The 26,065-nt window shown below is 39.9% G+C and overlaps 1 long non-coding RNA gene across 2 annotated transcripts; it reads left to right on the plus strand.

The window, feature by feature from the left end:
* The first annotated feature begins 5,044 nt into the window (after positions 1-5,044).
* On the plus strand, positions 5,045-23,293 carry LOC135224665 (uncharacterized). 2 transcript variants are annotated; one of them, XR_010316804.1, is made up of 3 exons: positions 5,045-5,186; positions 22,655-22,824; positions 22,961-23,293. It is a non-coding gene; the product is annotated as an uncharacterized LOC135224665 (long non-coding RNA). The 2 variants fall into 2 exon arrangements; XR_010316805.1 differs by having other exon boundaries at positions 5,057-5,186; positions 22,733-22,824.
* Positions 23,294-26,065: the final 2,772 nt, after the last annotated feature.

Genomic DNA, 26,065 nt, shown 5'->3' on the forward strand with positions numbered 1-26,065 from the left:
TTCACAATGCTGGGCTTCGCATCTGCACAGGTGCTTACAGAACATCTCCCTCCCATTGACAGTCTCTATGTGGATTCTGGCATACCACCCCTTTCCATTCGCAGAGAGGAGTTGAGTTTGAGGTATTTAGCTAGGTCCCTTGCTGTGAGAAACAATCCTAACTATAAATATGTTAGGGCGCCTTTAGATCGGGCTCCTAACAGATCCAGAGTGCCCAAGCCTTTGGAAGTACAGCTGAAAAATGATGCTAGAGAAGTAGGCTTGTTAACAGCACAGATAGCAGAGGTAGGATATCCCAAGTCTCCCCCTTGGTGTAATCCACCTGTTAAAGTATGTTTTACGGCAGGAGGGAAAAATACCTTACCTAGTAGGGTAATGAAAAGTGAGTTTTTAAATCATGCTGCTCAACATCATGGGAAACATGTTTTTACAGATGGCTCCAAATCGGCTGCAGGAGTTGGAAGTGCAGCTGTGGTGGGGGATATTGTTATTAGAAGGAAACTCCCATCCTCTTGTTCAATATTTACTGCTGAGCTGTACGCAATAATTCTCGCAGTCCAACATATTTTTAAAAATGGCAACCAAAATAGTTTTTATACAATTTTTACGGATTCCAATAGTGTTTTACTCTCATTAAAACAAATTATGCCAGTCCATCATCTAGTACAAGAGGTGCAGGACTGGTTAGTACTTCTGCAGTCTAGGAAGAGTATCAGTGTTCACTTCTGTTGGGTCCCTGCCCATGTTGGGGTGGATGGAAATGAACAAGTAGATAAGGCAGCAAAGGAAGCTTCAGGGCTAAGTAATCCATCCCCCTTTAGTATTCCTTACAAAGATCTTAAAAGTGAGATTCATCTTTACTGTAAAAATAAGTGGCAGGCTCGATGGTCTGAACTGACCACCAATACAAAATTGAAACAAATCCACCCATTGGTGGATAAATGGTCATCTTGTAATTCTACAAGTAGGAGGGATACCATTATTTTAACTAGGCTGCGTATTGGCCATACACATGCAACGCACAATTATTTAATGAAGAGTGAGGAAGGGAGACAGGCCCCTCTCTGTAATACTTGTCAAGTGACAATGGATGTTAAACATATTTTAGTTGATTGTCCTGTTTTTAATCTACAGAGGAGGACACATTTACTCCAGGACAAACCTTTGAGAGATATACTGGGGGAAAACTGTAATACCCTGAACTTGAGAAAATTTATACAAAGTATTGGGTTATATTACGAGCTATAATTGATTCTATTAATTTATTTATTTATTTTACCCTTTTAATCCCTATTTATTTCACATCTAGATTTTATTGTATGAAAGTGTTGCGATTGATATTAAAGGTTAAAATGGTACTAAATGGTGTGAGTATACAGATATTATGATTGAATGATTTTTGTTATATAGCGCTGAATGGCCTTTGATGTCCAAGTGCTTGGGTTAATGCCTAAATCCTATATTCAATTCAATTCAATCAGGCATTGCCAGTTATTGACTATACTGTCTACAAAATCATAACAGGAAGTGTAAAAGTTTACGTCCAGAAATCTTACTGGTTCTTAATTCCATCGTGTGTAATTCATTAGCAAGTCCAATCGTACAACTTTTCTTCTTTCCAGAGTTAACCAACAAATGCGCATCAACTACTAGTGATTTCTAGTACTTTCAATTGAACTGTTTTACCCACCTGGATGAATTACCATGTCTTCATTTGAAGAATTCACATAATATCACCAGCATAATTACTTTCCTTTAATTACTACACCAACTCATATAATTCCTTTGTTTTATGTAATTTGTCTCTGCTGAAATCTGCCAACATGAAAATAAAACTGTTCCTCAAAACTATCATAACCGATATTGAAATATACTTTACCTACCAGCATTGGTTATTTGCTTATCAAAATCCTGTTGCTGAGCTACTAAAACTGGCCCTTTATTACAGACAGGAGGTTACGTACTGAAGCTATTTATCCCATCAGTACTACTTTCTCAAGAACCTAAATTATAACATCAAACTTTGAGCTCACTGTTTTGTAGTAAGCCATTGGCTTTCAACTAAATCATAAGCAGATCAAGCCTGGCTTCAATTCATGTATCTTAATGTAATCGCTACGGATTCCTTCAGACATCCACCTACGAGCGAATAGAACAATGATTAACTATAACCAAATGCACAAACTTGGCATCCAATTTATGATGTCTCCTATACAAAGTCAGATTTTGAGCTGAGCTACAAATGAAATTTGGATCACCTGTCAATTTTTCATACCACTGTTTAAACAACTTGAATAACACCTTTTTTTTTTTTTAACTTATCACTCTCCAATTATGCTAAAATAAACTTTAACATATATAAAGAATGGCACAATTAAAACCGTTTAAAACTGAGTGACGTCTATGCTGATCTTTAGTCTAAGGTCTACACTAACCTGTTGCTCCCTATCACATCTTACCAACCTTAATTGCCCGTAATGGCATAAGGTCAGTTTAATTTAAACTGACTGCAACTAACCGAATGGCCTTAATTATTAACAGCAACTTTAAGTCATTTCCCCGTCTATTGCACACGAGACCAAACCATTGATGAAGGCATCCCGAACATAACTGTCACACGCTTCCTCCGCAGTTACACTTTTGAATTGGCAGTCCTTAGCAAGTAGCTTCAGTGCCTGCAGGAACTGATCCAGGGACTCACCTGAGTTTTGCCTGCGAGTGGCAAGTAAATGCCTGGCAAATATTTCATTCTTTGGTTTCAGTACAAAGATGTCAGAACCTCTTCAGCCTTCTCATAAATCTCACACTCAGAAATAAAGTCATACACAATAGGAGCCACATAATTAGTGAGAAGAACCAGTTTGTCAAGCGTAGGGGTAGTCAACTCAGCTGCACCGCTTGAACGAAGTTTGTAAACGTCCTCAGCCAGTGTGTCCACTCCTTGGCGGCCTGGGCAGAGTCAGGGTCCACCTATTACCGGGGAAGGCGTAGAAGCCGTTCCATGGCGATTGAATAGTTTACTGAATAAATTGAAGTAAACCCGGTGTAACCAGAACCAAGGTTTTATTCAGTAAACAATTCCACTACAGTAGTACACTGCAAATAAAACAAACACGTTGTCGAACACAAACAAATAAACACTTGTGTTAACTAAGAAGGTACATAAATCACACTCCTTATGAAAGACAGTATAACCAAGAATATACACAAAACATAACATACATAGGGACAACATAAGTAACATAAAGAAACAAGCAACGTACCATAATCTGGCGAGTCTACAGCTGTAATGCGAGAAACTTCAGCAAGGAACCACGAAAGTAAACAAAAGCTAGAGAGACCACTAATATGAAACAGGTTTATTTTTACCACAAAGATTACGTTGGCTAATGCATCTCATGTATGATAATGTTTATCAGTTATCTAATGTTCTAACACTCAATGACAATAAAAGATTACAGATGCTTTCCCTAGACAGGAAGTCTAGGGCACATTGAATGAACCGAAACTTACTTTTATTGCTCAATGCAGTACGTCGATGACGTCGTATAAGCCAAAAGCAAACTTGTGTCCTCTTAAATGCTTCATCTTCATGTTTCAGCTTTCTGAAACAGAAAAGAAACGTTATACCCTAAACAGATTATAATAGTTAATGGTTCCTAAGCGGTCACTCTTCAAACACTTTTCTTTATCTAGTCACTAACACATCCAGTTTCATATCCACATCGGTTCTGAAAAATTATTGACTGATAATACAGTGCTATGTTCTGATCCAAAAAGATGTTAATCTACAACTGAAAATATTAGCGTCCCACCTCGGTGGTCGCGGGTTCGATTCTCGGCCATTCCACTGAGGAGTGAGAGATGTGTATTTCTGGTGATAGAAGTTCACTCTCGACGTGGTCGGAAGTCACGTAAAGCCGCTGGTCCCGTTGCTGAATAACCACTGGTTCCGTGCAGCGTAAAAGCACCATACAAACAAAATACAACTGAAAACTCCTTAGCTAGAATCGGGTCTTTCTTCTTTACGCCGAGCACTTTTCAAGAAAACTGAAGAAACCGTAGACCATTAGGTTACACAAAAGACCGACTCGAGACTGACGAAATAAATGGGCCCCCGTCAGACGAGCAATTGGGATCTCGATAGAGGGGCATGGCACCCAAAAATAGAGCAGGATCGTGAGATTGCCATGGCTTTTATAGCTTTAACAGCCTAATTACATATTAATATGATCTTAATACATATCTATCTCACATATTAGATCTCATGAGCCGCATTATTGACTGGCCGAAAAGTATTTGTATACGTAAACGTTCTTAAAATCACTAAATTTCGTACCACTGTTGTATATATATGAAATAAGGCAACTTAGTGATACGTAATAACATGCAGTACCCCAAAGAAACGCAAAATAAAATACCACTATAAAAAATGTAACAACATCACATCTAAAAATTATGCTGTTCTCTTTAGGAATATTTGACACCAAAACAGAGTTTAAGATCCTATAAAAATGATATAATCTAAAATATTTTGGCTGTCTTACCTCTTGATCAACTTAAAGATAGATTGACTGATTGATTGTGTATTATATCTGGCGTCATTAATGATAGAAGAGTATACTTTGTATAGTCCATTTCGCAGAGATCTTGGACGAAACCTGAAAATGAGAAAATTTGTATCTTCTGCTATAAAGAAAAGTGTTTGGTTTTAATGAATATACCTCAAATTTTACTTAAATATCAGCTATATAATTTGAATTGATTTACTGCTAATGCTCAAGTATTTCCAATTTGTTAAGTTATAATATCAAAAATATATAAGTGAACAGACAATTTTGGGTAGTAACCACAGTGGTACCTCGTTTGTTGAACGTTTCATATGTCCAACTTTACGTTTTTCGAACAAAATTTTCGAGAAAATTTTGTATCGTTTGTCGAACAAATGCTCGTACTTCGAACTGACTGATTATCTAGTTTAGTACTTGTTTATTCGACGGCTCTTACGTTACTGCGCGGGGTCCCTTAATTTTACCCAAAGACCACAGAGATAGAATACCTGTTCGATGTGACGGTCACGGCATGACGACGACGTTCGACCCTGGTAGTCAGACTATCCGACGCAAGCGGCGAGTGACTGACGCCTCACTTCCGACTCTCCTTCCCTTACATCGCTTGGACACGAGGTATTTTCGTGGTTCCATTGTTTTATTTTATGAACTGGAACATAAAACTTAGCCTATATGGCATCATGAGGTAGCAAGCCATGGGTACATCTAGTGTCCTTTTTTGGACGAACTTACTGTGGTAAGCAGATAAACTCGGCAATAAGTTCAGTGCAACAGGTATTACCTATTTGATTTTCTCTCTGGATGACTTTCAACTGCAATATAAATACAGTCTGCATTCTAGGTAGTAGTTGTGAGCAACAAGGTCAGGTACAATATGAAGAAAGACTGGTTTAGCCTACATTGAATTTTAGTAGGAATTCTTGTCAACCAATGCTTAACAGAGTCGAATAGGTATAGGCTAGCCTAAGTTAAAGAACTCCCAGTGGAGCCTAGCTGTTGGTTGGGAAATAGGCAAGTTTCCATTGACAATAGTCAAAGGCATGGGACAAACCTTTTGGGCCTAGATGGGTTAGGGTGAAAAAAAGTAGACAGACATATATTCTAAGGGTTACAGGTTTAAAACAGGAGCCTCTATTAGAAATTTCACTAACCTAACCTAACCTATCCTCATTGCATTACTAGGTTTCAGTACTGATATACACACGTAAAAATAATAAAAGACCATCTTTCTTCTTCCACAGGTAAAACTTCAGTACAGATTAATGAAATGCCACACTTATGCCACAATGCCCTACCTACAGTTAAGCCTAACTGTACAGTACATGCATTTTTCATGTCAATGAAGTACGTACGTCACTTAGGAGATCTCAAGATACCTACAGAGGTTCATGATACAAATATCATTAAGCAGATATTCAATAACTCCAGAGAGCTGATACTGCTGAATGTATTTCTACACTGCAATATAGGGTAAAAAACCGCATGGTACAGGGGTGGACCATGTACGGTCAATGTGTACAACCCCAAGAAAAGTACATTATAACGCGTCCTGACACAGGAGTAGAGGTCTTTAGCTCCGTTTCTCACCAACTACAAGTCGCGTCTGATGCCCATCTCCGATGTCAGGACGTGTTATAATTTACTTTTTTTTGGAGTTGTACTCATTGATCGTACATGGTCCACCCCTGTACCATGCGGTTTTTTACCCTATATTACATTGCTGTTATAAAACTATTATTTCATTTTGGCCATAATTTTAGCTCTAGTTATGACTGAATAAATTTGATTATCCATCAGAGCAGGTAATATTGTGTTTTTGTTATGCGTATAGTTGTTCCCCACAAAGTTACTGTTTTTTCAAACAGGTCTGTCCAGCATCATAACAAAAAGACTCAAATTTTCTTATGTACATTAAGAGTAAATGTAAATCATTACTACCCAATGACAAAATAGTGATACTGATGGTGGATGAAACTCGTGTACTTAATACCACATTTTCATTATATAAAGGCAAAAATATTGTTGGTTCAGCCTTTGGCTATAGTGAAGCTGCTACAGGTGCATTTTACTTTATGTTGAACAGGTCAAGTTAAGTTGCACAAATTCCCAATTAAAGCATAAAAGCTGTTGTTCTGCACTGCACATTGAAGGTAATTATAGGCTTAGAAAAAAAAAATGTTTCGGTGTTTTGCATTGTAACATCATAATGCTATTGGGAAAGGAATGTCCTATTTTCCCAGCATTCCACAGCTGTGTAAAGTGTATCCTCACCCATTTCAGAGTAACAAATGCCCTTTTTCGTGTGTTTCAGTAAAATTGTTAAAATATATCGGGAATAATTGGCTTGGCCAGAAAGTTATAAATAAAACAAAGACTTTTCTCAGTTTGATGTCAATAATTTGGAAAACGAAATTCATTATGCACCATTCAGCCCTTTGAAAAACTTCATGATATAGATGTTTACTCAATGAACATTCATATAAACTATCATTAAAAGCATTATCTCCTTACACCTTTGAGGAACAAAATGTTAATTTAGTTTTACAAATATACAATGAATATATCGTTCAAGCTTTACTAACTACGTGTTGGAAAAAAAAATCACTCCCTTTTTATTCAGGATGCAAATGTAAAAATTTTACATTTGGTCGACAATCATGAATTTAAATGTTTAAATGTAAAAAGGTAAATAATAGATAAGCTGCCCAATAAGTAATGAAGGTTATAGTACAGAAAAACAGAGATTAACAATGTAAGGACAACGCTTATTCACAATTTTCTCTCTATGTAGTTCATCATTCGCGTTGTTCTTACTTCCCTCCGTGAGAGCGTTCAGTGGGCTTTCCGCCAGTGTATATAGCTTGTACAATCATATATTGTGTACTTTTATATTTTGTATTATATGTCTCTCAAGAAACACAAATCGGGTCTCACCGACCCACTTTTATTCTCTCGCGGGTCGGTAACCACATTTCCATCCGTATGCTGTATATTTAAATTTCCCTTACCTGTAATAAAGTCAGTACACTTCTACCTGCCTCTTTGTTCACTCCTCACAACTGGTGACCTCCCGGTTTGGACGGTGACCCAAGCGGTTTTGGCTCAGCCATTAAGGGGCTAAATACCGCCGCTCACCTTCAGAGATCTTTAACGGACTCACACGGCGCCTCAGTATAGATCTCTGAAAGCTCCTACCGTGGAAATAACCAACGCCTCTTAACGGACTAAATACGGCATACCTTCCCAAGGTGTGTTCAGGCATTTCCTCAAATGGTTTGGCCCGCCATTCACGACTGTCGACCGTTTTCTGTGAGAAAGGACAATGGACGCAGACAGTACCGCGCGAGAAACCCAGGCCTCCCCTGCCCCAGCGATGGCCTCGGACACAGCTGCCGTTCAAGCTGTCAAATTACCCCCCTTCACAACAGCTGACCCGACCGCCTGGTTCTTCCGAGCTGAAGGGCAATTCCGGATCGCGGGGCTCACAAACTAAATACTGCAGGCTGACCTTGTCGCAGCGGCTCTCCCGACAGAGGCGTTCGACCGAATATCTTTCTGGCTGACCGGTCGAGCACGAACCGGACCTGTCACACTCGACGGGATAAAAGCAAGGCTCATGACAGCCTATTCCACGCCCGTCGCTGAAAAGGCCGCCCGCGCCCTCGACCTAGTTACGAACCCCATGCGCGGCGCCGACCCACAGGATGCCTGGGACACGGTGATGGGCCTCGTCCGTTTGCCCGAAGTAGGTCCCGACGGAAAAAAGAAAATCTGCCTGGACCGCGAAATATTCCTGCGGCAACTCTAGCCAGATGTCCGAAAACAGCTGACCGACGCGTACACCCTACAGGATGATGAACTACTGGAGAAGGCAAAGAAACTGACGTTGTCGAACAATGCAGCGAAGCTCGCCGCCCCTCGATCCTCCGTGTGCCTAGCCGCAGAGAAGGGAGAAGAAGAAGATGACGACCCAACGCAAGAGATTGGCGCCGTATCCCAGGGGAAGTCCTCCCACATGCAGCGCGGTGAAAACTCCTGGTGCCGCTACAACCGGAGGTTCGGGAGATTCTCTAGGAGGTGCGAAAGCCCTTGCACTTTCCAGCAGTCAAAAAACAGTGACGGCAGACAAAACTTAAGCCGCTCGTGGCAACGGCCTCGTCGGAACCACACACCGTAGGGTTCTATGCCCGCGACGCGATCTCCGGCCGGAGGATGTTGGTGGACACAGGGGCGATGCACTCGATATTCCCGCCGTCAGGAAAAGACTGTAGCCGCGATCCTGACAAAACAACCGCCCTCGTCGCCGCAAACGGGACCCCCATCCATTCCTACGGCACGAAGTCCCTCGAGATATCCAATCTTGGGGCGAAACTACGTCTGGGAATCCACCATTGCGGACGTCAGGATCCGGCTACTGGGGGCAGATTTCCTGGCGCAGAACGGCCTCCTGGTGGACATGGGCCGCAAACGCCTCCTCGACACGGGGACATGCCGTTCCCTACCACTGGCAGCGGGCCCGGGCGCCCCTACAATTTGTACCATCGCCCCCACAAGTACGGCAACCTCCTGCAGGAATTCCCTGAAGTCTTCAAGCCGGAACTTCGTCAGGCGGCAGGGACGCCGCCCAAGCACGGAATATTCCACCACATCACCACCACAGGCCCCCCGACACACGCGAAGTTCTGACGACTCCCTCTGGGCCGCCCCCAGGACGCGAAGCAGGCGTTCTCAGAAATGGAACGAATGGGCATCTGCAAGAAAGCGTTGAGCCCTTGGGCATCGCCCCTGCACATGGTACAGAAACCTGACAGCACCTGGAGGCCCTGCGGAGACTACAGGAGACTCAACCTCGCTACAATCCCCGACCTATACCCCTTGCCAAACATGCAGGATTTGACCGGGGCCCTCCATGGGGCGAAAGTCTTCACAAAAATGGACCTCTTAAAATCCTATTTCTAGGTTCCAGTGCACCCCGAGGATGTCCCCAAGACTGCCATCATCACGCCTTTTGGCTCTTACGTCTTCCATTACTCCACCTTCGGCCTGAGAAATGCAGGGGCCACCTTCCAGCGCCTGATGGACAGCATCCTGGGGGACCTGCCCTTCTGCGTCTGCTACGTCGACGATATCTTAAATTTTTTCCAGGTCCCCAGAGGAGCACCTACACTATGTCCGAGCGGTCCTGAAGCGCCTGCAGGAAAACGGGCTGGTTGTCCGTGTCGACAAATGCACCTTCGGCGCCGAGAGGGTGGATTTCCTCAGGCACGAGATCTCCGCGGCAGGCGTGCGCCCATGGCCTCGAAGGTAGGCGCAGGGCAGAAGTTCCCAACCCCAACCACGGTCAAGTCCCTGCAGGAGTTCATCGGGATGGTCAACTACTACCGTCGGTTCATCCCCGACGCCGCCCGCACCATGTCTCCTCTAACACAGGTCCTGAAGGGGAAACCAAAGACCCTGACGTGGGAGGCTGAGCAAGAGAAGGCTTTCAACGAGACGAAGAGGGCCCTCGCCAGAGCTGCGACATTATGCCACCAAGACCCTACTGCACCTTTACGCCTCACCACTGACGCCAGCAACGTCGCCTGCGGGGCTGTCCTCAAGCAGATGGTCCAAGGTGGGCCCCAGCCACTCGCCTTCTACAGTAAAAAACTGTCAGCTGCCGAGACGGGATATAGCACGTTCGACTGCGAACTCCTGGCGGTGTACCAAGCAGTGCGCCATTTCAGCTACCTCCTAGAGGGCGCCCCTTTCACGATCTGGACAGACCACCGCCCATTGGTAAACATGCCTTCACCAAGGCGGGCGACGCTTGGTCAGCAAGACAGCAGAGGCACCTGGCAGCCATCGCGGAGTTCGGTTGCACCATCCAGTACGTGCCTGGCAAGAAGAACCCTGTGGCGGACGCCCTGTCAAGGATAGAAATCAACGCCGTGCATCTCGGGGTCGACTACGAAGACCTCCCCCGAGAACAGGCCGCCGACCCGGAGACCGCCGCATACCGCACAGCTATCACCGCCCTCAAGTGGGAAGACGTGCCCTTCGGACACGCAGGCACGACGCTCCTCTGCAACATCAGCACGGGGCGCCCGCTGATCCCAGCCTCCCGAAGGAAAGCCGTGTTCGACGTCATACATGGACTCTCGGGCCAGACGACGATGCGCCTCCTGACGGAGAAGTTCGTCTGGCATGGAATTTGGAAGGACTCCCTCGAGTGGGCCAGGACCTGCGTGCCTTGCCAAACTAGCAAAATCAGTCGGCGCACAGAATCAGGCGTGGGGGAATTCCCGCAGCCGAAACGAAGATTCGGCCACATCCACATAGACGTCGTGGGCCCCCTGCCCCCATCGGAAGGTGCCAGATACCTCCTGACGATAATCGATCACTCCACCAGATGGCCTGAGGCAACACCGATGGCGGAGGCAACCACGAAAGCATGCGCCGAAGCCCTCCTCGCCAGCTGGGTCAGTCGATTCGGAGTGCCAGACGAGATCACGACGGACCGCGGACCAGTTTTCCTGTCGGAGCTGTGGACCGCCCTGGCCCACCTAATGGGGACGTCGCTACATGCCACCACCGCCTACAGCCCAGCAGCTAACGGCATGGTGGAGAGAGTCCACCGATTGCTCAAGGCTTCCCTAATGGCGCGCTGCACCGGCAAAAATTGGAAGAGCCAGCTACCATGGGTCCTCCTCGGACTCAGGACTGCCTCGCAGGCGAACGGCGAGGCATCACCCGCGGAGAAGGTATACGGGGAGCCATTAACAGTCCCTGGCGAGTTCTTCCCGACCAATGCCGACTTCTCCATCGCCAGGCTTCGGGAATCCGCCGAGAAGTTCACGCCTTGCGTCAAAACCTTCTCCAACAGGACCAACCGTTATTAATTATAGGAACTCACCTTATATTACTCTGTCTTCAGTTACGTATTCTGCCGTGACTTCTGCTAGTAAAAGACCTTTCGTCACTGCATACGACTCGAGACCAAAATTCCATATCCTCCCCCACAAACTGTTGAACAAAGGCAAGCCTATCAGCACGATGCATTTCGGCGAGAAATTCCTTCTTTGCAGGAATTTTATGAGGTATTCCTGTCATAGCCGAAACATTTAATGCCAGACGTTCACGAATAGCAATAGTATTGGTAAAAGGATCTTCTTATGCTGCTTGTCGAATGTCGTCGTTATCCTAATGGGTGGTCATTCGTGGTGGAGGTCTTCGAACTGAAATCCGTAATTAACATGCAGATACCTAGATAATCAAGATTAATTATAGCCTGTTTACTTATGGGAACGCTATTTGGTATTCTGGGAAGTAAAGAGAAAGAATCACTATTAGAGTTCAACAAGACCAAGGCAACTGTAATTTAGGTTTCATAATCTCATGGATTTATAAGGTTTATAGTTTAGAAAAATAATAAATAAATGATATAAATAAATGCTATCCAAAGTCGGTCAATTTCCCAGTCTAAGCGTGCCTCCTTTTCCATTTATTTACTATTGTAGGGGAGACGTCAAGACGCTGTGCAACAGCACGTATTGAAAGCCCACTTTCTCGTAGAGCAACGATCTGCGCCCGGAGAACTATATGTTGTTGTTCATTTGGAGACTATAACGAATACTACTAGCAGAGGACAGATAACCTATCAAAATTTATACAACACCTCAGTCTAGCCATGATTGGGTGACAAACTAGTTAGCGTGTAATAGGGGTGCTGTAGCAGTGATATCGTTATCACTGAACAAAGTGATATATTAAATTACACGATTACTGGGACTGATTGATTGATTGGCTGTTACTGGCATTGCAACATCTCAGGTCATTACTGTCATTGATAACGTTTAAAATTCTGTATGTCTTCATAATGATAAATTGTTAATTATTTGTTTGAAACGCTGTTTACTAAAGGTGGTGCTGTTCCTCTCTTAACGTGAATTCCACTAATCGGCTTAGCATTACATTTCCCCAAAACAATATATCATTATTTTCCCTGTTATGGAAAGCAACGAGTAAATTGTAAAAAAATTCAGATTGTTTTCCTTCAGATACCACCGAGGAAACATTTACGATGTGGCCAGGAATGGCTTGTAACTGTAAACGTGTGGGCCTGGATTTCCTTACATGGTATATGTGATATCACCAAGACTGAAGGGTTTCACCAATGAAAAATAGGATAGAATTCTTCAGGATTTCTTCCTCCCTTCACTTCACCAGCGGAATTATCCTTTTCCACCTACTATGAGATTCAGGGTCTATGTAACACGGTTTTTTGGACTTTGCTCCTTGTCAAAGCATCGGATGTAGCTGAAAGTTGACATGTGTATATTTTACAACCACACACAAATTTTGTCAGCATTATCAATAACCTAAACCCGATAGTTTTAATTTTTATAGAGTAAAAATGATCTAGCCGACGCCATGGCCAATGATTACGAGCCAAGTCGAAAAACATTCATTACGTAAGCAAGTTAAACACACCTTTTGACGAAATGTTGCCCCGCCCATCCGCCAGTCAGAAACTCCATCGGCTCTGAAACCCAAAGACTTTATGAATGGCGGAACGATACATAGATGTGGGTGGGGTATCAGTGCTAGCGTAGTAATACTACTGTAGCAGTAGTGCCGCAACAGTATAGCAGTAATATACATGAATTAAACGTTTAGGCCAACTGCTGGGATCCTTGAGGATCATTTAGCACTTCTTATAACTGCTCGAGAAATTAGTTTTTATAGAGAAATGTTAAATTTTCTCATCCAACAGTGCCCAAGGTAGCCTTCAGTGTTATCCTGAATTATAACGAGGCGAAAGTGGGTGGAGCCTCATGAAGTCATCATTCTGACGATAATTATTGGTGAAGGTTTAAAGCCAAAATACGGTACCGGCTATTTTTTTTTTTTTTTTTTTTTTAAGTAAATAGGTAGATAGCCAATATATAAAAATTGCTTGACATTGGATATAGCAGTTATCAAATCAAGCTTGTCTACTATGTTTTTGAAAATTACAACTATTCCCTACATCTTGTCAATCTGATTGTGACCTATAAAGTAGACTGTAATTTCTTAGGAAACTTATTTTGGGAGTTAGACTAATAATCGAAGTGTTTTTGTATTTATTAACATATTTTGTTGGTTTGTTCATTATGACAATTATCAGTGGAGAGGTTTCAGAGTTCATAAAGGTGTACTGCTTTGCTTGTATTTAAATTTGTATGTCATTGTTGCCAGAGGTTTAGCCTTCGTTACGTATAGCCAATCATCCATCGAGAAAGAGGGAAGAAATGCTGTCATAAGTTACGTAACGAGTGCGTTCGAAACCTTTTCTCTGAGTAAGTTTGCCCGTCTTCAAAAAAGGTCACTTATACATTATAAGTACCAAATTTATTCAACTTACGTAATGCAGAATACAGTCAAAATTTATGTGTAGATATAATATGTATTCTGAATAAGCATTATATTTATGAAATGCATAGATAAAAAGTTATTGCGAAAAAACCGTGTTACAGAGTCCCTGAATCTCATAGTAGTCCTGTCATTTTCATTCATGATGGCTGTCCCATCCATACGGCCAGAGTAGTCCAGGAATGGTTTCAAGGTCGAGAGGATTTGAATTGGTTGACTGGCCAAATAAGGGTGCAGACATGAACCCCATACATCCCGAGAAAGATAAAGTCGATTTATTAAAGACTGAACAATTCGCAGTGCAGTGAAAAAATCACTGAATTTCTAATCAGCTTTCTCCCATGTATACATAATTTGTTTTTTATTTTTGTTCCCATTATTTTTATGCTCGTCCATTTCGTATGAAGTAGCTACTGTCGCATATCTTACGTAATATAAGCAGGTTAGGGGTAATTACGTTTGCTTTATGTCAATTACAATTAGAATCATAATTACCTGACCTGTTATCGAATTACAATTACAAATTCAATTACAAGATGGGGGAACAATATCAAATACAATCATTAGTATAATTTCATAATTTTAATATTTCAAAATTGTAATCACAACTACAAATACATATATAAAATTTATTACTCAATTACATTTCGCACACCTATTTCCTTTAAAAAAATGCAGATAGTTGCAAAGACTTTATACTTGAGTTTGGTGTCCTTTTACAGTCAATTTCTGCAACAGTTTTAAGTTGTAACTTATAATACCTTTAGTACAAATACAAAACAAACATATCTAAAATACTTTAGACCTGCAGAAATTATCGTTAACATCCTAAGATTTGCCTAAGTAAATTGTTAGTATGTTTATTGTGTTGAAAATTATTATGCTGATTATAAGAAAATAATACTGAAATACAAAACTCAAATATGGGAAAAAAATTTCACAACTTTTTGCATAAAAAAAGGAAATAAATAAAATAAAAAAAATTTTAGAATTGGTAGCTGGCTTGTTAAGATTCTCCAAAGGAAATAAATGGAATAAAAAAAAATTTTAGAATTGGTAGCTGGCTTGTTAAGATTCTCCCTTAATATAATAAATAAATTGGGTAGCGACTCAAAACATCTCTCTATTGCATTTGGTTAAGATGAGTCCTCGAAAAGTAAGAGGGCTGCTCTAGGATAACAATTTCAAATAAAGTACTTTATTATTTGAACTTTTCAGTTACAATTACAATTACCATTGAGTATAAATAAAAACAAACTAACGCAATTACAGTTAACTTCAAAACGTGTTATTAAAAACATTTCAGATAAATGACAATTACTCCAAGCCTGAATAAAAGGTAATGCTCATTTGTAATTGGTAAAGCTATTACTGTGAGTTTCACAGACAGTGCAGTCATGTTTTTGGTCAATAACACTGTAATGAAGACTGGTATCAGTGCGAGATATTGCTATAATTTTTCGGTATAATCAAGGCTTTAACTCTAATGAATGTCCGGTAAAAATGCTAAATTTTTATTTGTAACACATATAGCAACTATAACCAGTTACCTGTTCAAACCAATCTGTAGGCAATTGGCGGCTCTCTCTTTGCTAAAAAAAAAAAAGTTGAAAAGTTGCGTGACAAACGGATTTCTGCTACCATGCCGACAGTTATGTTCCTCGGCGGCCATCTCTTCTTCACCTTCGTAATACAAGCATATGGCTGATGCCCCGAGTCCAAATGAAGATTGCGAAGGAGGTAACCAAACACAAGTATAACAGTAGCTTTACCATCAATCAGTGTCTATCGTTCTACTACTCCACCATACATGCAGATATCTCTCACTCTAATAATTATAATCATTTACTCATAACAGAAGTCAATAGTCACTAAAGAAAGAAAAAAAAAAATTGACCTTAAGATAAAAATAGTAATAGCTACTACTACTGCTTAATATTGTTCTTGTTTTCAACGTAGACCAAAAGTAATATATCCATGCCTAAGATAAGGTAGTACGGTACGGAATTTGCACATTTTTTCCGTACCTGAACTATACCGTACCGTACTTTGGTAAAATTGTCGTTGCGTTATTCCGTACCGTACACATAGGCTAAATATCAACCGTGCCATACCGTACTGTAATGCCAGCCTTGCTGGCAGGTAACAGCTGAGTGAATCGTTAGATATAAACAACATTGTAAATTATTATTATTAGATTAGATAGATGGATAGATAAAATAAAATCGTACAAAATATACTTAAACTGAAGTAACATTCAGAGAGAGAGAGAGGGGAGGGGGAGGAGAGGCAAGGGGAGGAAGTGGAAGTGGGGGTGGAGGGAGAGGGCAGGCGAAGTTGTTTTTTTTTTTTATACTGTTGTGTCATATCCATTTCTGGCTAATCGAGCCTTTTGCCTCTTCGTACAGGACAAGTGTCTATTCTTTATTATTTGTGATTCATGATACTCTTATAAATTACGGTACTGGTGTAGTACACTAGAGCAAAATCTCATACTTAAACGAATCTTAGTTACAGATAAATAGGTTAGAGAATTCGCGAACATTTTTACCGAGCTCATTTTACGAAGCAGTGCTCAACGAATATTCAGTTCTCAATGTAATTATTAACAGGAACAATAATTACATGAGCATATTATATTTAACAGTAGTATCTTTATTTCATACCATGGTGATTATGATCCCTATTAGCTAATCCTACAATCAAGGAACGATATAATGATATATGAAGCATGGTATTGTTTTACTCGACTTGAAACACAGTCTGAATCCCAACGGAGGTGAGGTCGTCAGCAGGATTTTTAAATGAGGCAGGCTTCATAACCACTCACCATGAATCAAAGGGACACAAATCTGGCGCTGCGAGGACGAATTGTCACTTTACGCGACAATGGCTTCTCGATACGAGCCATTGCACGTGATGTTGGTGTGTCCCACACCACGGTACAGTTGTGGATAAGAAGATGGGAGAAGAGTGGAAACTTGAACGACTTGCGTAAGTTGTTTATGCTGAATGATTGGTGGATATGTTACATTATTCATGGTTATTTAATCTTGCTTATTTAATATGAAAGTTTCTTAAATGTATTTCGTCTCGCTATTATAATTTGGGTTAGACTACAGATATCCACAGCCATTGCAACACCACAGTAATATTTCAGGTGCACCTCCATAATTCCACACTGGTGGGTGGTTGGCCCTTGCCGACCAACAAAGTTAGATAGTCGATTGAGTTGTCTCGCTAAAATTAAGCCTACAAGAGCATTTTATTTGTGCCCACCCTGTCACAGTCATTGTGTGTCTTATGATAGCTATAGTTTATTTATTAAATGTCATTTCAGTGATGGCTCAGCAATGATTTACAGTTTTAATAACCACCAACCAAATTGAGAATATTATGGATATATGTAACCTCGTTCTATTTGATATGCTTTTGAAACCAAAAATATACGCCCATGTTTACTAAACTATGATCAATCCATCGAGTACAAAATTCGAAGAATCTATAATTGATTGCGATGTTATATAAATTATAATTTAAACATTTAAGATAATATGTTCGCTTAGCTAGGCCAGGGGGTCCACGGAAAACCACCCCAGCTGAGGATGACGCCATTATCAGGGTGGCTTGAGAGCAACCCTTAACCAACGCCGAGGCCATTCATGAAGACCTTGGATTAGAAGTGTCATCGATGACAGTACGAAGCAGACTCCACGCTGCTAGGATTCATCACGGGACTCCTGTGACGAAGGAGCTCTTGACGGAGCGACATAAGGCGGGAAGGCTTGATTTTGCCCAACGTCATGCTGATAAGGGTTTGGACTTTTGGGGCAGGGACATCTTTACTGACTAGAAGTGCTTCTCGTCCACATCGCATGGGAAGCTGCATTGTTGGCGAACAAATAGAACCCGGCATGATGAGCAAAATCATTATTTGCATCAATTATCAATTGCATTCTTCGTTATATTAATTATTAATATTCAATTTTCTTCCACGGAAGAGGACTGTCAAAATATATAAAGGGAGTAAACATAAATAAGAGTTCTATTTCTGAGATAAATATTAGGTAAGGGACAGTGGCATCATTTGCTCTTTTTCCTCAAATATGATATATTAAATAAATAATTACACGATAGAATGTTTTCAGTGTTGTTCATCACTGAGAATTTAAATTCTCCAAAGGTATATGTATATATATATATATATATATATATATATATATATATATATATATATATATATATATATATATATATATATATATATATATATATATATATATATATATATATATGATTTATATTATACACCCCTATATTTTTCTCTCATTCAGATATGAACCCCGTAACATTGTTGAGGTGGTTCGATCCAGCCATGTCACCTGCAACTTATGGGGCTGGGTGTGTCTGTATGGTATGGGTGATGTGTTCTGTATCAAGGGACGATATACAGCAGCTAAGTATGTTGAGCTGCTGCAAACCTTCTTCTTGCCTTCGTTACGAGAAAGGAATTTTCCCTTCCCACCAGGGCCCATCCTGTTCACACTCCTCACGTTATTCAAGAGTGGTTTGCCAGACAGGATAACCTGCTTCTTCATGAATGGCCGAGCAAAGGAGCAGATATGAATGTGATTGAACACGTGTGGGCCCAGATGGTGAACACATGGAAAATGGAACATGAGAGAACAACACAGCAACTCATGGCTCACATCAACTCTCAGTGGAAAATTTGTAGACGGAGACCGCAGCAAATTTTCAACCTTGTTCATTCGATGCCCGACAGATTGAGGGAAGTGACAGAGAGAGAGGGTGGATGGTCAAGGTATTAGATTGTATAATATAAATGTTATATTTTTTGTAATAGGACATACAATGTTCTCATTTTGTTCTCACTAGTTATTTGATTATATGTGTTAATAAACATATTTCACAACAAGTATTATTATAACCATGATGTTCTTGATATAATATTCGAAGTATCTAAAAAAAATGGCATAATGCCTCCATACAACATCGACAGTATTGCAGTAAACTTTCCTACTTACTCAGGCCCCACATGTTTTTGATGTCTTCCTAATCACCGTTTCTTGTTAGCAGCATTGAATTATAAAACTGAATGACTCGCTGAGCACTGTTTTCATACAGTGAGGTCGGTAACAGTATTGGCAAATTGCCTTACCTGTATACTTTGTTCACTGTGGTGTGGCCGATACAGATATAATTCGCCACTTATTTTCGCTTATTAGCTTCTTGGAGTCTTAAAATAGTTTTCATTATTTGAAATGTAATGCTTTATATCCTACTGATATTTTCAATGTATCTTTGGTTAAAACCTAAGTTATATGAACAAGAGTAAAATGTGGCATATTTTTAGGCCATCGTTGTCGTTTCTGAGTATAGGGGTCATATGCTCTGTGGGACATTTTAAAAGGTAACTGTCAATTCAGTAGATGATACTCTCTTTATGTCAGCCACTATCAGGAAAGCCCAAATGACTTCACCTATCACCTGAGGTCTACGAAATATATAGTTATAATATATCAGTGCATACATGATTTTAGAAAAAAAAAAAACAACAGTTAACCCTTAAAAGGTCAACCACGTCATATGACGTGTTGCAGAAGTCGTCCCACACATGTTTACGTCATGTGACGTTTTTAAGTTTTTAATTTTATGCGCCTTCATAGCTTATTGTATCGGTATTGGTTCTGTACTACTTAGTTCCTTATTAGAGGTCTTGCTGGCCGTTTGCACTGCTCGTCTTCCATTTGTATGAACTGCGCGGGGGAGGGGAGGTAAGGGTGGCCTAGGAGGTTGTCAGAAACGTCGAACCAGCTAATCCTGTGTAGCAAAGGATTGGTGGCAATAATTTTTTGCCGCACACCTTCGATTTTGATGATAGTATATCAGGAATAAATTTTTTTTATTCTATTTTTAATGATTCTATAATGGAAATAACTGTAGAGAGATCCAATCGTTAATTTCATGTTATGAAATAGGGTAATATAGCAACCGAACACTCAAGGGAACAAGAGTTTATGACATTACAGTATCAGAGATGAGAAATTTATTTGCTTTGATTATGCTTATGGGTATGGTCAGGAAGGGCAATCTTCGATATTATTGGGTCACTGATCCTCTCTTGAATACACTAATGACATCAGAACTGCATAACTAGTATAGCTGAGAGAGATATATATAAGTTAGCTAGTATAAGAGAGAGAGAGAGGAGCTAAGTGTCGGAGACTTAAGAAATTCATTGAATTTTAGGGTATATTCAATCATTTGCTGCTGAGCTTCTCTTTATAGCTTCCTATTGTAGAATTTGTAGGAAACGCACTGCAACCAATGATGTAAACTTGTCTTACGTGATAAGGTTAAAATATCATGTTATGATGTTCGTGATTTTCGGCAATACCAATATAACTTTAAAATTTTGATCAATTTTAAGTATTGTGTAATGAATATGACCGATATATAATAATAGACACGGATGTAAGATAATGTCTTGACCGAAAGTTAATTGGAACCTTAATAAACAAACTTATGTTACAAGTGAGACAACAATCTTCATTACAACGATATAAACTGCTCAGATTTTTTTTTACTCCGTGTGTGTGTGTGTGTGTGTGTGTGTGACTGTGTGTTTTTCTCCAACCATACCTAATAACTCCGCCCACCAAACGAACTCCAGAACTTATTGGAGGAACTCTTGTTAGCAGAGAAGGGGTTCCCTCCTCCCCCCATCTCCTGCAGTAAACACTGTTACTGTGTAATTTTTCGAAGCTTCGCAAGACGGTGTACCAGGGAAACCTGTGTCCAACTGTACATTTACTACGTTACTCTCGACCAAAGACTATACACGAAAGATGGGAAGCTCAAGCCACAGCAGCATCGGCCGCATACAATTTAGTACCTGGCATGAAATGAAGATGGCGGTAGCATTGCACCTGCCTACATCGTCTGTTTGTTTACTTTTTCACAAAGCGGGCCATTCAATTTCAATCATGAGTGGGCGAAGCCATCATCACCCGTGTGTGGTTTGCATTAAGACGAAAAATGATTTTCCCCATCTGATTTTTCATGCTTTTCCTCAGAATAAAGAAAGGTAATAAAATCATTACATCTGTTACAAAGTACATGCTGGCTTTTAGAGAAAATGAAGAAATAAAATAGACCAAAGCAAAATTGAATGTCGGTGCAGTGTTAGTATTCCGAAATAAATATTGGAAAATATTTACAATACGGTGGACGCCTCTAAGCGGAAAGAAAATACGTATATTTATATGTGATTTTCGACTAGAAAAAAATATTTGCCATTTGAAACCCCAGCAACCAACCTAACCTTCCTGGTAGTGTACATCAGTAGCCTAATCATGTCAACAGTAAACCTAACCATATCAGCAGTACCATAACCATGCCAACAGTTACCTAACCATGCCAACAGTAATTTGCAATGGAAATGAAGCTATCTTGCAAAACATATCAAAATCAACTAGAAAAACTATATTTTCTTGTCATTTACAGGCGTCAAATGTATTTCAAATAAATACCTTAAAGTTATATTTGCATATCTTGAAAATCTCTAGAAATATGAAATAAACATACCAATTCCTATCACTGTCATACAATTCGTGAATATTGGGTCTCCATGCCTTTTCCAGACAGGCTACTCACAGCAACTTGGATATACTGTATATATACTGTAGTTATGTTATATTCTCAGCAGCTTACCCTTGGGTTGTAGTTATAAATGTTTACCTTAATTTTTCATTAATAAGCAACTATTTAGCAAACCAAAGTTGTTTCGTCAGGAAGGATGGAACTTGTGGGAGCATTCATATGGGAGAGCATAAGTAGGTTAGTTAAGTTTAGAGTGTTTTACTTTAATTTCAAGTTCACTAACCTTTTAATCTATGATTGAATTTTCCTATATGTATGGATAAAAGCATTCAAAATAAAAAAAAATTACATGCAAACCAGCATATCTGCTCCCACAAGATCCATTCTTACCGTTTCATCTATGTTTCTGCATTATATGCTCATAATTGTTCAATTTTTAAAATGAAACCTTGTAATTGGTACCAACACCCCACATAGTATTCCAAAGTAAATTTACCATTTGGCAGCAAATGTACACAGTAATACAGTAGTAATAAATTGGCAAAACAAGTTGTGAAAACCTATGATATTTGCTTGTACTGTACATGATGCAAAAAGAAACATGGTTCAAGTTAATTAGAATAAATGTTTCAAATTTTTTTAGGAATGTGTATGCTTCTTGCAGAAATGGCATTTTACTAGAAAATACCAGGCAGAAGTGTTGGTTACATTACCTTCATAAAAGGGTGCCAATTGAATATGCATTTTTGAGAACTCCCACAATTGGGCTATGAGATTTTGATAAATTGTTATAAATAGGTTCTGACTTGATCAAGAGCTTAATAAATAATCATAAAATATAATAAACTGTATTCATTCCTCTAGGTTCTTAGATTTGTCTGACACATATGTATTGTTTTATGTACAGTATATAATATTTTAGGAATAAGTACCTAAATATCAGATATATAATTATTAAGAAATACTGTATATTGTAACTTCCCTTAGACATGGATTTCAACTTCCCTCAAATGACAAATGATGAATTGCCACCCTGCTTCATAATATCTATGTCTATGTATTTGCAGATGCCTACAGTGTTTTAGAGTTGTCAATATTAAATGTCTTCTTCATAAAAGTACAAAATATGTAAACAACTGTTGCAGAGTATGCAGTCTTCACTTTTCCTGCAAGAACTATGTGACTCCGGATTCCTCAAGACTCAATAAAAATGCATGTCCAGATCAAAATCTTGCAGGTGTGGATGAATATGTTATTGATATAATTTAAAGATGTTGTTATTTACTGTAATTTGTTTTATAATACATTTTTATAGTACAGTATTATGCACTGAAAATGTTAGTTATACTAGTAACTCTTTCCCACTTTCACAGGTAATCCAAATGATACATCTGCAGCACCAGCAATAACATACAACTCTGAGTGCAGTACTGCAACATTTGAAAGCATTTTTGAAAAATCTGGCACAGGTACAGTTCAGTGCACATTTCCATTTTTACTTCTTTAATATTGCTTTTAAAGGAGTAAAATGTCAGTAGATTATAAAAACCTTCAAGTGTTATGCTGTAATTTGATTAGCATATACAGTATTACTAGTGCCTGTTCTAAGTGAAAGTGTTTCATGTGATTTTGTTTAATAATTACTCAAGCCCAAAAACAGGAAAATAATTACTGTATACTATATTGGTGAAATAATAAGATAATATGAGAATAAGTTTGTTTCATTCTAACTGCCCTCTCAATTTTAGATAAAGATACTTAGCAATTAATGTTAACTGCCCTCTCAATTTTAGATAAAGATACTTAGCAGTTAATGTTACATTAACTGAAGGATTTTATTTAATGATTCAGAAATGCCTAATATATAAGTCTTAAGCTATGATAGAGCCCTATAATCATGTTAACAAGCAATATTAATCGATTGAGTATTCAATAATTTATAAAGAGATGTTTATTGCAGCATAAGAATAAATTTTAACATTTAAAAAAGCCGCGCTACGCCACAGCCGAGTTTTAGTTGAGGGCATGACCAATAGATGGCGCGCATTCTGACGGGTTGGATGATGTTTTTTTTAATGGTATTAATAGTCAGTTTCCCATCTTTCGTGTATTGTCTTTGCTCTCGACAGCTACGCCTTCCCCTTGGCTATCACTGTCAACGATAGAGTTAGGTCTCTCAGCCACACTCATGCTAAGGATCAACCTCGCTACCTCTTATCACACTCGTTCGACTCCACGAACTCACTCACGTTCGAATCCACGAACAAATTATGATCGTAGTCTATGTCTGTATCTAAACCCGACCTAGTTACTACCATTTCAGGCACTGGAATATTCCTCACAACAGGATTCACATTCTTGGATAAAGCTAAGTCATTACCGACAATAATGTCAACGCCTTCAACGGGCAAACTGTCCACAACTGCAAGTTTCACTTCTCCTGACACTACCTGACTTTCTAAATTCAACTTCAACAAAGGACAAAGAACACAAGTGTTAGGAAATCCACCTAACATGACTTTCTCTTCCATATTGATTTCTGCCCTGTTCGGCAAACACTCTCTTCGAATCAGTGAGACAGCGGCCCCTGTGTCTCGAAGCAAGACCACTTCACTCGAATCTACTCCTCCAAGAGAGGAAACTACGCCTTCCGACAGAAATTCGCCAAAAACTTTCCTAGTTTCTCTCATCACATCATCCCTACTTGACGAAAGGTTAACTAGAGATACTGGTTTTTTACCGTCCTTCCTTTCTGCTGCACAATTTCTCGCTAAATGCCCTTTCCCATTACATCGGAAACAAGTTAATTCTGAGCCACTATATGCCATCCTACTCTTACAAACCTTAGACGTATGACCAGGTTTTCCGCATGTATAACAGGAATAGTATTCACTTTTACTCGCATTGTTATTACTAGGACTGAAACCTTTACTGCTTTGTACTCTACCATACGAAGGATCATTTAGTTTCTTACTAACACTCAAATTATGAGTTAGACTATATTCGTCAGCTAGCCTAGTTGCTCCTGCAAAAGATACTTCTCGCCTATCCTCTATATAAAGTTTAATCTCAGGGGATACGTTATCTTTGAAGTTTTCTAACAACATTAAGTTCTTCAAACTATCAAAATCCTCAACCTTAGCAGAAGTTAACCAATCAAAAAACAGCCTATCTAACTTCTTACCGTATTCTACATACGTAATATTTTCACCCTTTCTCAAATTTCTAAATTTCTTACGGTACGCCTCTGGTACTAGCCTATACGCGCTAAGAATGGTTTCTTTCACGATATCGTAATTATCACTCCTCCTCCTTAGACATGCAACTATACACAGTAAGCGCCCTACCACTCAAAACTGACTGCAAATATAAAAGTCCACGTTTCTTTAGGAAAACCTACTCGTTCCATTAACTTCTCAAAACACATGAAATATGTCGTAACATCTTCCTCATCAAACTTTGGTACTAACTTTAGCACTGCACTCATACGAATCATACCTAATGTATCACCGTTTTCGTTCTCGCCTGACCGACTGTTACGAGTACTTTCCCTTAACCGAGCAATTTCCAACTCATGCATACGCTCTTTCTCTCTTTCTTCCTGCTGCATTACCAACATCTCTCTCTCTTGCTGCATTCTCATTGCTTCTCTCTCTTTCTCTTGCTGCATTATCATTACTTCTCTCTCTTGTTGCATTTTCATTGCTTCTCTCTCAGCCGCTCTTTCATCTCTCTCATACTTTTCTCTTTCTTTCTTCTCAACATACTCACGGAGATCATTCCCCTCTAGACCTAGTAGCTTACCCGACTCAATAAACTCTTTCACCATCTCACTCATTCTGATTCTTTCTATATTTTCCCTGTTTCAAACTGTTAAACTGTTGATAGCCTAGGCAAGGTCGCCACAAATGTTACGGACCCACAGATCTCTTGAGACAATGTTACGGCCTCTGAGGGAGGTCCGCTTCAGGTTCGATATGAAATAATAAAAAAAAATTATCAACACAAACCGCTGAAACTGGGGATATGAATATAGAAAGAAACGCTAACACAACAAAGGTTTATTTACAAGCTTACTAACAAAGGTAAATGCAGAATGGTATCTCCTATTTACATAAATAGATAGAATCTTACACTGCGTGAACTGGGGGAAACAGTGAGGTAAGAATACTTGCTAAACAGTTTGGCACTTCGAAGAGGTGGCTTCATGAAAGTAGATCTGCGATTGAGGACGTCCTCTTGACTCCGTATTGCAGAAACTAATCTTCTTGTAAGGCAGGAATTCTCCCCTTTTCTTCTCCGAAGTCTGCTCAACGTAGAGATAACATGGTAGACCACACCTGAAGAAGACTAGACCAATATCCAACCAAACTCTCTAGCAACTTTTCTTCTTGATTGATGCTTCGTCGGTTCCTTCGTCTCTAGTTTCTCTCTGATGATCACTGCTGCTGATCTCTCACTGATAATCTGATCGGTGG

Source organism: Macrobrachium nipponense, chromosome 12, assembly GCF_015104395.2.
Source record: "Macrobrachium nipponense isolate FS-2020 chromosome 12, ASM1510439v2, whole genome shotgun sequence".
NCBI lineage: Eukaryota > Metazoa > Arthropoda > Malacostraca > Decapoda > Palaemonidae > Macrobrachium > Macrobrachium nipponense.